Source organism: Caretta caretta, chromosome 11, assembly GCF_965140235.1.
Source record: "Caretta caretta isolate rCarCar2 chromosome 11, rCarCar1.hap1, whole genome shotgun sequence".
NCBI classification, from domain to species: Eukaryota; Metazoa; Chordata; order Testudines; family Cheloniidae; genus Caretta; species Caretta caretta.
This window is the reverse complement of record NC_134216.1, coordinates 44275654-44292231: the sequence shown is the minus strand read 5'-3', so window position 1 is coordinate 44292231 and position 16578 is coordinate 44275654. Positions and strand designations below refer to the sequence as shown.

The following is a 16578-nucleotide window of genomic DNA, read 5'->3' as shown; positions in this document are numbered from 1 at the left end:
TCCTCTGCCCAGGCTGAGTAGCATCCCATCGCTGCTTCCCCTCACCCCAGTTCCCTCTCCCTGCTTTAGGACCGTACACGTAGGCAGGGCAGGTCTGTAATATTCTCAGTCCCAAGACACTCACACAAGACTTTGCCAGTATGCCATTGCCCAGCCCAGAAAAAAAGTCACAGCTCAGAGAAACTTCTCACATGACAGCAGTGCTCCTCCTCCAACTACGCAAAAAAATGCCCTAACTCATGATCAGTTTGCAAGAGTTGGCATAACTATCTTCTCCAGGTTGCTCAGAGGGGCTTCCCCTTCCCAACCACTACCTAGGGTAGGAGTGCTGCTGCCATTCTTTCCCCCAGCACTTTACTCTGCACCCCCTCAGCCCCATGCAACCTGTAGATCCACCTGCTACTCTACCTTATTCTCCCCCATTCACAGTGTTTCTGCTGCTCCTCATGGTCCCTATGTCCTGTCTAGCTCCCTAAACCACAGAACAGCAGCCATTTTGCCTACAGGGATGGCTTCAATCTCACTGAAAACAGTGGGAGATGGCTGCCAACTTTCTAATGGGCAGCCTCACTACCATATGCAGAGGAACTGTAGGAAAACAGTGGCCAGCTTGGTAGCTTCAGCTCCATTGATAGTAGTTGGTGGCCTATTTGAATAAGGGGAAATTGATGCATTGGCACTATTCAGCATGTTTTCATGAGACATTAAAAATACCACAAAATCACTACAGTCATGATAAAATCATGAGACATATTAATATTGGAAAAGCCTTGCCTCCTGTCTCAAAATAGTATTTTTTCAGAAGTCTGCAAAAGTAATCTTAGATTAGCACTAAATTGTGCACAAATGTGGTCAAGATTTTTCAGGAGTGATTTTGCATGCCTTAGTTTTTGTATATTCAACTGGATATACTGTAAACAGCTTTCACTTGCAGGAATTATTGAGCACCTACACTTTCAAAGTCAGGTCATGTTAAGGTGTCCCAAGTTGAGCACTAAAAATAAAGGTAATAGTTTCAATCTGCAGTCACCTCTGAAAGTTTTAGCTGCAGTATTGTAACAAGCAAGCTTATCACTAATTAGGCCTGGTTTCTCCTGATTTTGTTATCACACACATATGTTGAGAACTAGAAGAAGTGGACTAACAAACTGTCAAGTAACCGAGTAAATGGGACTGGGAAGTACTCAAAGTTGTTTGTTACATATAGCATAGAAGAAGGACACAAACTGAATAATTATAAATATAGGTAGGCAATTCTTTCTCTCTCTCTGGAGAGGGACACTAGAATAAGCATAAAAGCCCCCAAAACTATTCAACCTGTAAAAGTCTTCTTCCTTTCTTCTTACATAGTCTTGAATATCTTTGTCCTCTTTGATTGTAGTAATAGCCATTTCAGGAGGATACACTAACTCAAATACACCTTTTAGCCAAAATAAAAGGTAGAACAAATCAGTATTTAGCCCTTTGTAGGCTTGCCTTTCTTCCTCCTATGTATGGTCACAAGACCAGTTGGTGGAGTAAGTCAATAGGTGTGGTTTTACTGAAGGGGGTGCAGGTGGGGGAAGGCTCTATACAATTTGAGCAGAAACAGTATACAGAAAGTTATGAGTAAATAAGCAGAAATGTAGAGGAAAATAGCTACAAGTGTGTTAGCTACTATTATTCCAAGATTGTATTTAACTATTGTTTTGTATTTAAACTTTCTTTTTGATAAACACATTGTGATTGTTATAGTTATACAAACAAAGTTTGGGGGAAAAGGTCTCCATAGTCTCCAGCACAGTATCTAATGACTCTTCTTTCTATAGATCGAGTATCTTAAATCTATAGTACTCAGAAGATTGCTACTCTTTTAGATTCAGGCCAGATGCTCTAGTTCACTCCAGTTAATGCAAAGGGGTTAGAAAATTACTAGATTTCATCAACCAAGCATTCCACCAAGTTGGGGCAGAGATGGTATATCCTTGGACCTGGTGTATGGAGTGTACTGGAGATGGGAGGGGATGTGATCAGATTGCTATTGTGCTCTGGCTATTCTCAGTTAGTGGGGAGATGGCTTCTTAATGGCCATTACCAAAAATCCAAAGCTGGCCCTTAATATCTGATATTTAAACAAACTTCTCTGCATTTAACTAGCTTTGTTTTCAAATAAAATAGTTCCCCTAAATTTGGCTTTTGTTTTACTCATGCTCTGTTTCCTACAGAATTAGGTACTGTGGGCAACAAAGCTAATTAATGATCATTGTAGCAAGTGTTGACCAAAACTTTTTTTAAACTAAAAAAAATAGCAAAAAGTCTGCTATTGGTTTTTGCCTGGATTGCCTTACAGCAGTCAAAGAGTGACATGGTTCGACTCTTTAGTATTCCTTCAACTGCAAAAGCCAAGAAGTTATTGAGGTCTCAAGATGTACTCTTTTTATTTATATTTAAACTTAAGACTGGAAACAGTAGTACTCTGACTTAGGCTATATCTGTGGAATTTAACTTTGCAGTCATGCAGTGAATAAAATACAATTGATAACAGTGTAATATACAGTGAATACTTTATTGGAAAGGAGTAATAATACTCATAAGGAGAGAACGTAAAGGTAAAATAATAAACTCTGATCCATCTATGACAATGTGGGAGAAAGGTGATGGTTTCTCAGGGACTAATGTGGTTCATATAATATCAATACATTTGGTTTAACAAAATATTAAACACGAGTAAACAGTTATATAGAAATATTCTGTTCATTAACACAAAACATAGTAGACAGGGTAATCTTCCTATTAGTTCCTTTAAAGATTTTTTTTCTATAATCATCTTTTTGTGTAATGATGTTTTCAGACATTATTGTAAAAATCTCAGTCCCAAGAAAGTAGGTTTAATTTGCATGTATCACCTGCAGTTATCACAATAATTTTAGGAGCGTAAATTGTTTCAAATAATGTTCAGTAGTATTGGAACTCTGTTTTCCTCTGATTTGATCTTGTTACCAATCCACAGGCAGATCAAGTTTGAGTTCAATAGTCCTAATTCACAGTCACCACGAACTTCATGAAGTCCTTTGCACAAATGTAAAGTTGTAGTAAAATGCTACTAACTTAGAATGGTAGCATTTTACAACACATTTACACTCACTTTGCATTGGTCAAGGACTACATAAAGTGCAGGGCAATGTGGCTGACAATTTCACATTACACAGGTTCACATTAGTTTACCAGAACTGGATGTAGGACTAAGTATCAGCATAGATGAAATAACAGAGATTCAGGACAATCTTCCTCTTGTAAAACTGGGATATAATGGTATAAACAAAAAATGATAATGGGACCATTCTGAATAACTAAGGAACTACAGAATATAATTTACTAATTTTGCCAGTGAGTTACAGGAGTTTATAGCATTTTTGTTAGCTAGATAGCATGCCCCAGGGATTCTCAAACTGATTAATCATATCTCCTGGACATATCCCTTTCCATTTGTGATCACACAACGTTGTTTACATGGAAATGTAATGTAGTTATTTTTATCCATTCTGCTGGTGGCTCTACTTTCCTCTTTCCCTATAATGTGTCATATTAGGTAGCAGCAGCTACCAGTGGAGGCAAATAAGATGTCTCCTTTTTTTCCAGCTGCTTTTGCAGATATTCAGGCTCCCCTTCACAATGACAAAGCTGATAGACAGTAGTTTGTACTTTTAAAAAGGATGTGGTTTAAAAAGTGCTGTATGGTTCACGAAAGTCAAGATGAGTTTGCAAGGCAGTAGGCTGCTCAGTGTATAGTACTTTTCCTGGATTTATAAGAATATTGTATATTTAAATATGGATGCTACTGCAGAAGTTTGAACTATTATATATAATCTGAAATTTCTTTATTTAGGACCCATCATTCTGACCTCTATATTTGATTTTATTACCCAACTTTTACTGAGCAAACACAGGAACATACACAGTATGTAAATGTATTTAAATTCTGTTAGTCATAGTTATATTCATTTTTATCCAGTGTAGACTGCAAACATTCACTTCACTCAATTAATTTTAAAATGTTTAAAGCCAAAATGACAATAGGTGTCAGGATGAAAAATCTGAACAAGCTATAAATTTATTGTTTTAAACATTGTTTGGTTTTTATCTATTCTATTAAAAAGTCTCTCTCTCTGTGTATATAATGTATATACATGCACACAATAACAAAAGGAACCCAACAAATAACTCCGAACACCTTTTCCCCCTGAAATTATGACTGCTCTAGTCTGTCTGTTGTCTTAGACTTACATTGTATGACTTCTGTCCCCCAAAGAGGCACATCTGGTTGCTGTGACTCTCATGGGCTATAACAGTGAAAAAAGAATATTAAATAGTCAGCAGGTAGCTCAACTAAAAGCACTTTTAAACAGCTTTTTTTCCCTTGGAGATGCTGTATATTTGGTTTTCATTCAGGGTCAGGAGAGAGATTTTTTCTATAAGTAGCATACTGTATAAAAGTGTTTATATTTTGTAAAGATTTTGCGTGCACACACACTCTGCAATTAGCCTTTACCATATGGAAAAATAATCTACATCTTGGATTACTGTGAGTTGGATACAATTTTGTAGACAATTCAAATCTCTTTAACATGCTAAATACTAATCAAATCTGAACATATTTATGGTTTAGGTTTTGTGGTTTTAGCTCAATCTTATTCCCTTTTTTCCTTTCAGACTGTTTTGATGGCATTTTTCTCTTTTTAAATTGTATTATTGAACAAATGGTTTTCTTGAATAAAAGAGAGCCCCTCTGACATAAAATGAGGGGGAAATTGCTTACCAGGCATGTTTTTCCAAGGCCTATTCAGACTTACCAAATAATGAATAAGACCTCCAAAAATCAGGCAAAGGCAGCTTCCTGAGGTGTCAGCGTAATGTGTGAATGTGAACAAAGTTGCATTCCAGTGGCTGGATCACAGGATAGTCTGGCTCAGAGAATAAAGGACCTAATATTACCAGTTAACCCATTTCCCAGGCTAGGATTTAAAGAGATAATGTTAGAATGTGTTAGCAAACACATTTGAAAAATCTAATGTAGGCAAAGCAGTGTATGTGTTTAAAAATGCTAAACTGGTTGAATTACCCTAGACTTTAAAAGTAGCAGCCATGTTAGTCTGTATCACAAAAAGAAAAGGAGAACTTGTGGCACCTTAGAGACTAACAAATTTATTTGAGCATAAGCTTTCGTGAGCTACAGCTCACTTCATCAGATGCATTCAGTGGAAAATATAGTGGGGAGATTTATATACATAGAGAACATGAAACAATGGGTGTTACCATACATACTGTAACAAGAGTGATCAGGTAAGGTGAGCTATTACCAGCGGGAGAGCTGGGGGGGAAAAAACCTTTTTTAATGATAATCAAGGTGGGCCATTTCCAGCAGTTGACAAGAACATCTGAGGAACAGTGTGGGGGGAGGGGAATAAACATGGGGAAATAATTTTACTTTGTGTAATGACCCATCCACTCCCAGTCTTTATTCAAGCCTAAGTTAATTGTATCCAGTTTGCAAATTAATTCCAATTCAGCAGTCTCTTGTTGGAGTCTGTTTTTGAAGGTTTTTTGTTGCAGAATTGCCACTTTTAGGTCTGTAATCGAGTGACCAAAGAGATTGAAGTGTTCTCCGACTGGTTTTTGAACGTTATAATTCTTGACATCTGATTTGTGTCCATTTATTCTTTTACGTAGAGACTGTCCAGTTTGATCAATGTACATGGCAGAGGGGCATTGCTGGCACATGATGGCATATATCACATTGGTAGATGTGCAGGTGAACGAGCTTTTGAGAGTGTGGCTGATGTGATTAGGCCCTATGATGGTGTCCCCTGAATAGATATGTGGGCACAGTTGGCAACGGTCTTTGTTGCAAGGATAGGTTCCTGGGTTAGTGGTTCTGTTGTGTGGTGTGTGGTTGCAGGTGAGTATTTGCTTCAGGTTGGGGGGTTGTCTGTAAGCAAGGACTGGCCTGTCTCCCAAGATCTGTGAGAGTGATGGGTCGTCCTTCAGGATAGATTGTAGATCCTTGATGATGCGTTGGAGAGGTTTTAGTTGGGGGCTGAAGGTGATGGCTAGTGGCGTTCTGTTATTTTCTTTATTTGGCCTGTCTTGTAGTAGGTGACTTCTGGGTACTCGTCTCGCTCTGTCAATCTGTTCCTTCACTTCAGCAGGTGGGTATTGTTGTAAGAATGCTTGATAGAGATCTTGTAGGTGTTTGTCTCAGTCTGAGGGGTTGGAGCAAATGCGGTTGTATCGAAGAGCTTGGCTGTAGACGATGGATCGTGTGGCGTGGTCTGGATGAAAGCTGGAGGCATGTAGGTAGGCATAGTGGTCAGTAGGTTTCCGGTATAGGGTGGTGTTTATGTGACCATTGCTTATTAGCACAGTAGTGTCCAGGAAGTGGATCTCTTGTGTGGACTGGTCCAGGCTGAGGTTGATGGTTGGTGGTCAACAAACTTGACCAGCTTAACGTTAATGGGCAAAGCTTGAGGCAGTGTGCTTTGTGTATGCTTTTCAAATGTGTTAATGTCAGCTAACACATCACCTTTAAATCTTAGGACAAGGCTACAGTACAAAATTAAATCAACCTAACTTATGTCGATGTACAGCCACCACAGTAATTACATTGCTTTTGCATGTCCACACTACGCTTCTGGTGTTGCTGGCATGTGAGCTAACCAGGAGTGCTTGCACCAATTTAATTGTCAGTGTGGGGAATTGTGGGATGGCTTCTGGAATGCAGCAACAGTCAATGTAAGCAATGTAGTGTCTACACTGACACTGTGTCAACCTAACTGCATTGACCTAAGTGCTTTGCCTCTTGCGGAGGTGGAGTTATTAAAGTCAGTGAAGTGGTCTATTTACATCGGTGGGAACTACATTTTAGTGTAGACACTTACAGAGTTAAGTCAACATAAGCTGCCTTATGGCAACGTAACTCTGTGGTATAGACCAGGCCGGTAGCCTGAACAAGGACAAAGAGATTGGGTGTGTTTTGTCAGGAGAAAAAGGTGAGTTTTTTCAATCTTGTTAGCTCAATTGAGTTAGCTTACCACTATTGAAAACCCTGTTAAGATGCAGGCGAACGTGTTGAAGGTAATACTAATGAATGCACTTAGATCCAGCCCTGCTCAAATATATATATAAAAAAAATCATCACAATATGGAAAGAGGCAAAGAATAAATATAAGATTTTTTGACACAGATCTAACTAATGTGGGTGTCCTCTCCACAGGAAAGAAAAGATCCTAAGATATCAAGCAAATGATCCATGAATGGGAAAGAGAAATTCACAGAAGTAATATTACCAAACGCGAAAACAAACCCAGGATATGAGCTTTACGGCAATTCAGGTAAGACATTTTCTGCTCCTTAAATCAAAGTGTTCAGAGTAATATTTTATTTTATGAATAAGCCTTAATATTTTAGATGATTATTAATTCCCCATAGATGATTAACAGCTTGGAAGACATTAATAAGAAATAATTGTATTATTAGGTAAATACTAAACATTACAGGCTATAGTGTATTACTCGGGGTGATCTGCAACTGAATTTCCTGATTGTCTACATATCTGTGCATGTGAAGAGGGTAGAGGAAATAAATCTGGTTCCTTCACTGACTGCAATGCAGATCTGGCTTGGGAGGGGTTTTCAGATCTGTACAGCTCAACACATGGTCAGCATTCAACCAATAGTTAGCCTTCCATCTGGGACTGGATTAAAATGTGTGGGATTGATTCAAAATGCTTTTTTCCCCTCACTGCTAAACATGGAAAACTCTCACTTTTATTTTCTAATCTGAATTTACACACTCTCCTGACTCTGAGTACATTATATAAAGCACAATTGTGACTACTCTTCCAGCATAAACAATAGCTCCCTAAAAATTGTTTTATGAAGGATTATCCCAGAGTTTTTAAAAAATATCATATTACATTCAAATAAGCAATTCCTACTCTGCACTTATTCTCCCACTTATGTTTACTGTTCCCAGTAGCTAGGATCCTGCTTTCTGATTGTAGGATGCCTTATCTTTTTGTTTTCCATGTTCTGTTCACAAATTGTGCTTCATTTTAAAAAATGTCTGAAATTTTTAAAAGGTGATCTCAAATTGATTTTACATACAATATTTCCTCGTCTATTCTTGCTGAGGGAAACTTCTTGTCTTTTGAGACTTTCAGAGTACTTATCTGAGGAACATGGGTACAGTTTCTTTTTATATATAGCACAAAACATATGTAAATAGAGATGTGTCTATCACAAGGTGCCAAAATGAATTTGTTGATTCCTCCAGGGGAGTGTCTCACATCCACATTTTATACTAATGTTTGCAATGAGACTTTCACCTTAAGACATATCTTCGAAAAATACGACATCTGTCTAGTGATCCCACTTTTGAGTAAGCAGCTGTATATCATTCATTTCTCCCTATAAACCGGAAGAACATTTTTATTTAGGAATAAATAGTTCTAAATACAAACACATTTCCCCCTTTTATATGAAATGGTCTTAATTTAAGATTGTGTCAGGACCATAGGTGACTTCCACATGTTTTCTTCTAAGTACCCCTCTCCTTAATTTTTTTTCTGGACTACACCTGCAGCTCCAAAATGAAAGCTGTGCATCTAGCATAAAACCATAGAGAACGGCAGAGCCCCATTAACACATTGTAGCTATTTTAATTGCTTATTTGAGATGTATGTGTAAAATCAACTGGGAGGATTTAATCTAAAACAAGATGTCTGCGTAGGTGTTAGTGAACAACAGCAGCAGCTAATTTCTAGGGCCAAATTTACTTTTAAACGCCTGAAAAACAGGGACATATTTTCTGAGACAGCAAATCATATTAAAAGATAAAACCATTTGTGTGGCACTAATATGTTCAGATTTCACCACAGTAATGACAGTGTACACCTGCTTACCAAATACTGTAGGTCACATTGCAACAGGCACAGTTGGAAACTGCTGAATATACTAGAAATATTTATGGCAATATATAACCTGATGACATTTCGTGCCTTCAGGGCACAGTTGATTTGAGTTCTCCTGGTTTCCTTGACCATATAATTAATCATTTTCCATATATTAATATGAAAGATAGTAATGTAAGCAGTTTACACAAACAAAAATCTAAGATAAGATCAACTGTATAATACATAAAAATGGAATAATATTTTGAGACAGTAATTAATTTTTTAGCAAGTGATTTCACATAACTGAAACAGCATTCACATTGGAAATGTTGTCTTTTTTTTTATGAGAAAACTATTTCAAGTAAACAGCACTTAGCAGGATTAGATAGAAGAAGCAGACAAATGTGGACTTTTGTGAAATATCCATTTGATCTCCTCTGGGTCCTGTTGAGAAGTTGAACTATCTAGAAGTTTTCATAATGTAAGGCTTTGCCCACACCAGAGCTTGTATCAATGCTTGCAAAAACACTGATGCTCAAACACAGATGAAATGTGGTTTGCAACCTGTGACCAGGGTCCCAGTGGGAGCCAGCTCTGATCACTCAAGTAGGGTGAACTGCAAAGAATGAGACAGACAATCCCCAAAAAGCTGGTGGATATTCCAATACTTAGATTTACCAAGCCAGCATAAAACAGCTTCTTTTATACCTTACTGGTTACTCAGAAGTTCAAACAACACAGTTTCCTTAAAGTGATCCAGCCTCAGGCCTCCATCCAGGTATCCATGTCAAATATGATGAAGATTTCTGAAAATCTTATTTCATCATATAAAAGAAAAGGTTCTACCAATCCCAAAGGATCGGACACATTACCTCCCAGGTTATTGACTATTCCGGATCTTACCCAAATACACGCATACAGCCAATTCTTATTAACTAAACTAAAATTTATTACAAAACAAAAGAGAGAGAGTATGGTTAAAAGATCAATATACATACAGACATGAGTTCAGTTCTTAAGATTCAGATTCATAGCAGAGATGGTGATCTTTGTAGTTGCAAAGAGTTATTTCAGAAATAGTTCATAGGTTATAGTCCAATGTCATTGTAGGGTGTTCCAGTTTAGGACTGGGATCTCAGTCCTTATGGCCTAAGCTTCCCCTGTATGAAGCCTTAGGCGGATCTGAGATGAACAGGATCAGGACCCAAGGATCTTTTATACAATTTCATGTCCTTTTTGACAAGTTGGAGTTCTTCCAGGAACAAAAGGTAATTAGCATGACTTTGAAGGAGGTCCATCACCAGTACTTAGCTATATGAATTAACATAAGGCAATTTGCTTGTTCCTCCACCATTCACAGATGACTTGCTATACATTTAAAAGAGAGATGAATACAGAGAGATCCTGTGTTTACAATTCATTTAAATACTAGTATGTTCTTTTGATTGAATTATCAGACTACGGTATAGACAGGGACTGTTGATTACATTGTCCACCCCCTATCCATATATATGTATTTACACAAAAACACAAACATTATCTACCCACATGTTTTTAAGGGTTGTTTAATTTGCAGGATGTTTAACCCTTTCTGGCCATGTGTCACCCAATCACACTCAACATGGTGTCCCTCTAACCTACACTTACTATATGTCAAGGGAACTGGTTACAATACTCTTTTCCCCAATGTGATTGAAACACTTTGATGATTTTGTAGTGTTGGTGGAATCTAACTCTTTTTTAACAATGTCCTCAAAACATAAAAAAATCCTGGATAAAGTCTTTAAAAGTCATAGGATCAAATCCTCAGCTGATGTAAGCTCCTGAGACCTTGATAGAGCTGTGTCAACTTATACCAACTGAGGCCTTGTCTACACGGGGGGGGGTGGGGGGGGGGCGGGGGCGGAGGGGGGGTTAGTTCATACTAAGTTGACACACACTAGTTGGTGTGTAAAGTACTTCAGAGTCTGAGTTCCAGCCCGAACCGCAATGTTTATACTGCTGTTTTTAATGCTGTAGCGTGAGCCTCAGATGTCTGAATCTGTAGACCAATTTGGCATAGGGAGATCAACTGTTAGGGGCATTGTCATACAGGTGTGTGATGCTGTGCATTAAGGTAGTGCACCAAGTTATAAAGCTTGTAATGCTCAGGAGATTATCGATGGTTTTGCACACATAGAGTTCCCAAACTGTATTGGGAGCAATTGATGGGACCCAGGTGCCTATAGTTTGCCCCTCTCACCAGGGCTCAAGAGTTTATAAACAGAAAGGGGTATTTCTTCCTGGTGCTCCAATGCCTGATTGAGCACCGTCGAAAGTGCATAAACATAAATGGTAGTGTGCAAAGGTCCCATGATGCTAGGATCTTTTGGAACTCAGCTCTGTTTGCCTTTATGAATAAAGGAAGCTGCCTCCAGGTTACTGTGGCCATTAATGGTACGGAGGTTGCTCCCATTATGCTGGGAGGGTTCTTCCTGGCTAAAGATTATCCTCTGCTTCCCTGGTGAATGAAGCCATTCTCAGGCCACTTGGACAGAAGAAAGGAACTCTTTAACTATTGCCCTGATGTAATATTCCAAACTGACCAGTGGGAAGCACAAGTTCAGCCAGTCCTGAGCATGACTGTAGTGTGTATAGTGGCTAATAGCGGGACTCGGGAGAGAGCTATTACTGTTAGCTAATTGTGGGTGATTCTTACACTTGGCAATATCACTAGCTACTCACCTGCTGCCAGCTCTATTTTTACCCTTTTGTTTGGTTCAGTGACCCTTTGTCAACAATTTCTACTTTAACCTATGGATTGCATTATGGTTTTAACAAATATATATGTGCTTACATTTGTGTATTGTTTTTTTTTTAATCCCTTTCTGCACTGGGGCATTAATGTTTGCTAGTTACGAACAGTCAGTTATCAATAATTGGAACAGTGCTTGATGTGAATTTTCAAATACTGCTGTGGCAAGAGATGGTAGAAATGTTTTGATTTAAAAAGTGTTGTAAAAAAGTCTTTTTTAAAACAGAAATTTGTGTAACGTTTTAATTTTTTGAAATTTTAATTTTTTTATGAACTCCAAAACCAAAAGAAGTTGGTTCTCATTTTTTGCATTTCAATTTTTCCTTTTTTTCCCATTCCCTTCCACTCTTTTTTTTCAGTGTCAAAAGGGGAAAGTAGTAAAAAGGGAAAGACAGAAGAGAAAAAACTCCGAACTGATAATGTTCCAATCAAAACATTTTGAATAAATTTATGAACCCCTGGATTTTTAATTTTTTGCAAAAACACTCTTTATCATTTTTGACCACCTCTAGCTGCTGCTGTTTGGTGTGCTAGTGTGAACAGAGCCTAAGGGCTTGTCTTCACTACCGTGCTACATGGGTGCAGCTGTGTTTGGCTGTCTCTGCCCCCAGGAGGCTATTCATTAGCTGAGGGTTGCTGGAGGGTAGTGTGAGCACTCGAGCCATGCCTCCTTCTCAAAGGAAGGCCTCTAGCATGCCACCCATGCTGGGGGCTGTCTGGAGGGTGACATAAGACATGGCTATGCTGGAGTAGTGCTAAGACACCAGGGTGGGATTCAGGACTGAAGACACAGTATATAGATATCATTACTTAGTAACTAAACTCCCATCTACACTAAAACATGGTTAAAACACAGTTTTGTTGTATGGTACTGAGGGGACTGGGCCATGTTTTAAGCCAAATAATGTCTACACTGTCTAGAAAAGCCAAATTCACTCCCTTCTTGGGGTTCTGCTTTGTTGGTATTTAAATAATTGAACATAAACCTCAAGCCTAAATTTTCTCCCCAAATCTAACTGTTCCTGCGGGACTTCCCTGTTCCTGTTCCTGTTCCTGTTCCTACATCACTCTGATCAGAACGTAGTGCTTGCACCCTGGGTTTGTTTAGGAGCCCTGAATACCTGTGTAGGATTGTAGATCCTGCTACCTTGTTACAATTTCTAAATTGTGCTACAACCCTTCAAAGTCACAGACTGTAGCATGGTTTGGGAACATGGATATATTATAGTTTGTTCCCATCTATGCTGCAAAACAGGGATGTGTTTTTAACTGGGGATGGAGGTCAGGTGGGGGAACTGTTTTGTAAATGGGTATTCTCCAGAATAAACATGGTGTGAGAAACAAGGTGGGTTAGGTATTATCTTTTATTGGACCAACTTCGGTTGGTGAAAGGGACAAGCTTTCAAGCCACAAAGAGCTGTTCTTAAGTCTGGGAAGATACTCCAAGTGTCACAGCTAAACACAGATTAGATATGAGAACACAGATTTGATATGTTTCCTATCACTTTTGAGAAAAATCTACACACATATAATGAATTTGAGAGAATATATCTGTGTGCTCTTTATAGTACTGAGTGAGGGGAAAGAATCATTTTTTTTTTGCCTAAGAGTGTCACATACAGCTACAGGCAGATGACTAAGTTTACCATAAATGAAAAACAGTATTCCCTGGTTTATTTTTTAAGGTGCTTTTTTCCCCTTCTGTAATGTGCGTGCTACTGAGAAGTAGAGCTGAAAGTTAAAGCCAAAGTGCAGCTTGTTACGACACATGGTCTCAATCAGAGTATTGCCCTGGCAGTTATTGTTCAACAGGGAGACTTTGGTCTGAAAAGAAGGTCAATGTGAGTGATCTGAAGAAGAAAAATCAGCTATTAATGAGTAAGAATGCCCTTATTTCTGATTCTCAAGTTCTCCTACTTTTGCTATTGAGCCAAGCACTGCAGATTAGTAGGAGAAAATATTTTTGTTTTTGTTGATATAGTAAAAAAGTTGTTGGAGAATTGTGCGGTGGAAGATATAGAAAGAAAAAAAATCTTTTGTGGGTGGATACTGACTGTGGAGGCCATGTCTATCATTTTTGTCTGCAAAACTTATCTTGCTCAGGGATGTGAAAAAAGCACACCCCTGAGCGACATAAATTATGCTGGCAGAAGTGATAGTGTGCACAGTGCTATGTCGGCGGGAGAGCTTCTCCCACCAACATAGCTACCGCCACTTGTTGGGGGTGATTTAATAATGTTGACAGAAGAGCTCTCTCCCATGGGCATAGAGTGACTACATGAGAGATCTTAAAGCAGCACAGTACAGCTGTGCCGTTGTAAGCTCTCTAGTGTGGACATAGCCGCAGACTCCCTTGGGCTGTCTTTGATCATACTTACATATGGAAGAAACTGGGAATAACTCCACCTAAGTCAATTGAGTGTAAAACTGGGCTACATGAATAGAATCTCAGTCATTCCTGCATTTTGTCAAGTTGTGTTTACATAATAGTCTAAAATTTTCCTGCTGCATTTAACCTTGTTTTACTAGATGTTGGCCCAAGTCACAAAATTCAGATTCAGATCTGAATTTTCGTGAAGTTTGGAGTTATTTGAATTCAAGGTTTGCATTCTGGTCCTTCACTAATTGCTGTCCATTGCTTTGTTTGTTTGATAAGTGAAACCAGTTTAGTCCTTTTATATAATGTCCTTTTTATAATATTCCTTTGTTTGTAAATGGTTGTCATGTCTCCTATCACTCTTTGTCTCTTCTTTTACCCAGTTCTCAAAACTTTTCTTCATACATTTTATTTTCATACCTTTTTAATTTTAATTTTTCACCTCTGAGCCCTCTCCATCTTTTTTTAAATGTGATGACTTGCACTGCACAAAACAAACTTACTTACATGTTAAAAATAAACAATACTCACAAGAAAAATCTGTTTTATTTCTAAGTAATACAGTGTCAGTATTGTGCTTTCTGAGGCCCTAATCCTGCAATTGCATCTGTATGGGAGAACAAATTGGAGAAGCAGGGCCCAAGTTAGTCCTGTTCTTCTCTATCATTAAAATAAATGTATCCCCTCTCCCAGAACTCCTGAAAGGTAATGCTACTTTAAATTTTGCAAGAGAGATTGTGAGATTGTTAGTAGAATTAATTAGTTCTATTATAAAGTAAAATATATGAGCCAGAGGCCCAGGTCTGCATTTTGAAATATACTATAAATACAAAGTATGCAATGAAAATCAGAATGTATATAGCATCCTTTTTTTAGTACCCATACCTTATACTTTGGTTGCCTTTTGTTTCCCTAGTCAACTAGTGATCAAAGAATCTGATGGTCCTAAATACTGGCTGCAATGCTATGGTCCATCTGCCTTCTACCTAACCCTATTAAAAGAAGTGGCACTCCTATGCAGGGTTATGGACTGCTCTGATAAGAGTCTGTTTATGACACGTAATTTTTGAATGCCTTTCTGGAAACTGACAGGTTTCAGAGTAACAGCCGTGTTAGTCTGTATTCGCAAAAAGAAAAGGAGTACTTGTGGCACCTTGCATCCGATGAAGTGAGCTGTAGCTCACGAAAGCTCATGCTCAAATAAATTGGTTAGTCTCTAAGGTGCCACAAGTACTCCTTTTCTTTCTGGAAACTGGAAATCAGATCCAGATGAATTGATTAGGTGAAATAGTTTTGTAGTCTCAGTTTTAATCACTTGTATATTTTAGCAAACATCACAAATACACCAAGTAGTTAGCATGTTTATTGATGCCTGGGATTGGAAACATCAGGAGGTCAAATCAGAGTTGTTTTGGCAGAGCTAAAGGGAGGAGTTTATACAGCAGCACTAATATCAATGTCTTGGAACTGAACTACAAAATTAAGATTTGGGTTCATATTATCAGCCCCATCCCCACAAACTTCAGGAGTGGTTAGATGCAAAGATGTGGTTTGGGTCCATCTCTAGTCTTAATATGCATCAGCACTAAGAAAAGGGCTCCTGAATCTATGAGGAAAAAAATATACATTGAAGTTCATTAAATAAAAAAGTATACATTTGACAAGTAAGTCTATGCTTGTGACATAGAAACTGTGTTTTACTGCAGAGAATTGCTTTTTGCACAAAATAAAGAGGTGAAAATTGTCGGTTTTGTGAAACCTGATTTTGCTTTGTAAGTGCCTTCCCTTCCCCCCTCCCAACCGCTCTCCATATAAATACTGAGAAGCTTGGCATAAAGAACGCAGCCTGGGGCATACCCCATAAAACTTACAGTGCAATTAAATGAGCAATTTCTATTGGAAATAAAATGGGTACGTTGAGAAGAATATGAATTAAACCAAGCAAGAATGGAGTCAGACAACCCAACATAGTACTCAAGGCTCTTCAAAAGATCCCTGGGGTCAGCAGTACCAAATGCAGCTGACAGGTCAAGGCCAATCAGTAAAGAAAGATAACTGCAGTTTGCAATGAAAAGCAGGTCATTCCAAATTTTGATTAATGTAGTCTCAGTGCTGTGGCGTCCACTCAAATGGGTTAGCAAAATAAAGACAGATAGCAGTGGATTAATTCTAGCACTTCTTTATTGTACTGCAACCATTACAAGCTTCTCTACTGCAATCACTATAACTAGTGTTTCTCCAATTTATGACCCTTTGTCTCACATTGCCATCTGTCCTGAATTTTGTGGAATTGCCTCGGTTACATGGGACTGTTCTATTGAGCGTGTGCAGGACCATCAAAGTAATCCAAAATAACTTTGGGACAGTGCAACACCAGCATGCTCTGTTGTGACATTATGATGTGTTGATGCCATGACAGAACATATAGCAATGAATGGCAACTGTAGCACCCTAGAAAGGGGCTGTAACTTATTGTTT

General features: G+C 38.4%; 1 long non-coding RNA gene across 1 annotated transcript in view; it reads left to right on the top strand.

Moving 5' to 3' along the window:
• Positions 1-16578, top strand: part of LOC142068552 (uncharacterized) — a 340090-nt gene that overhangs the window by 2547 nt on the left and 320965 nt on the right. Inside the window, exon 2 of the long non-coding RNA XR_012664390.1 lies at positions 7250-7367. This is a non-coding gene — a long non-coding RNA (uncharacterized LOC142068552). The remainder of the gene's footprint in view (positions 1-7249; positions 7368-16578) is intronic.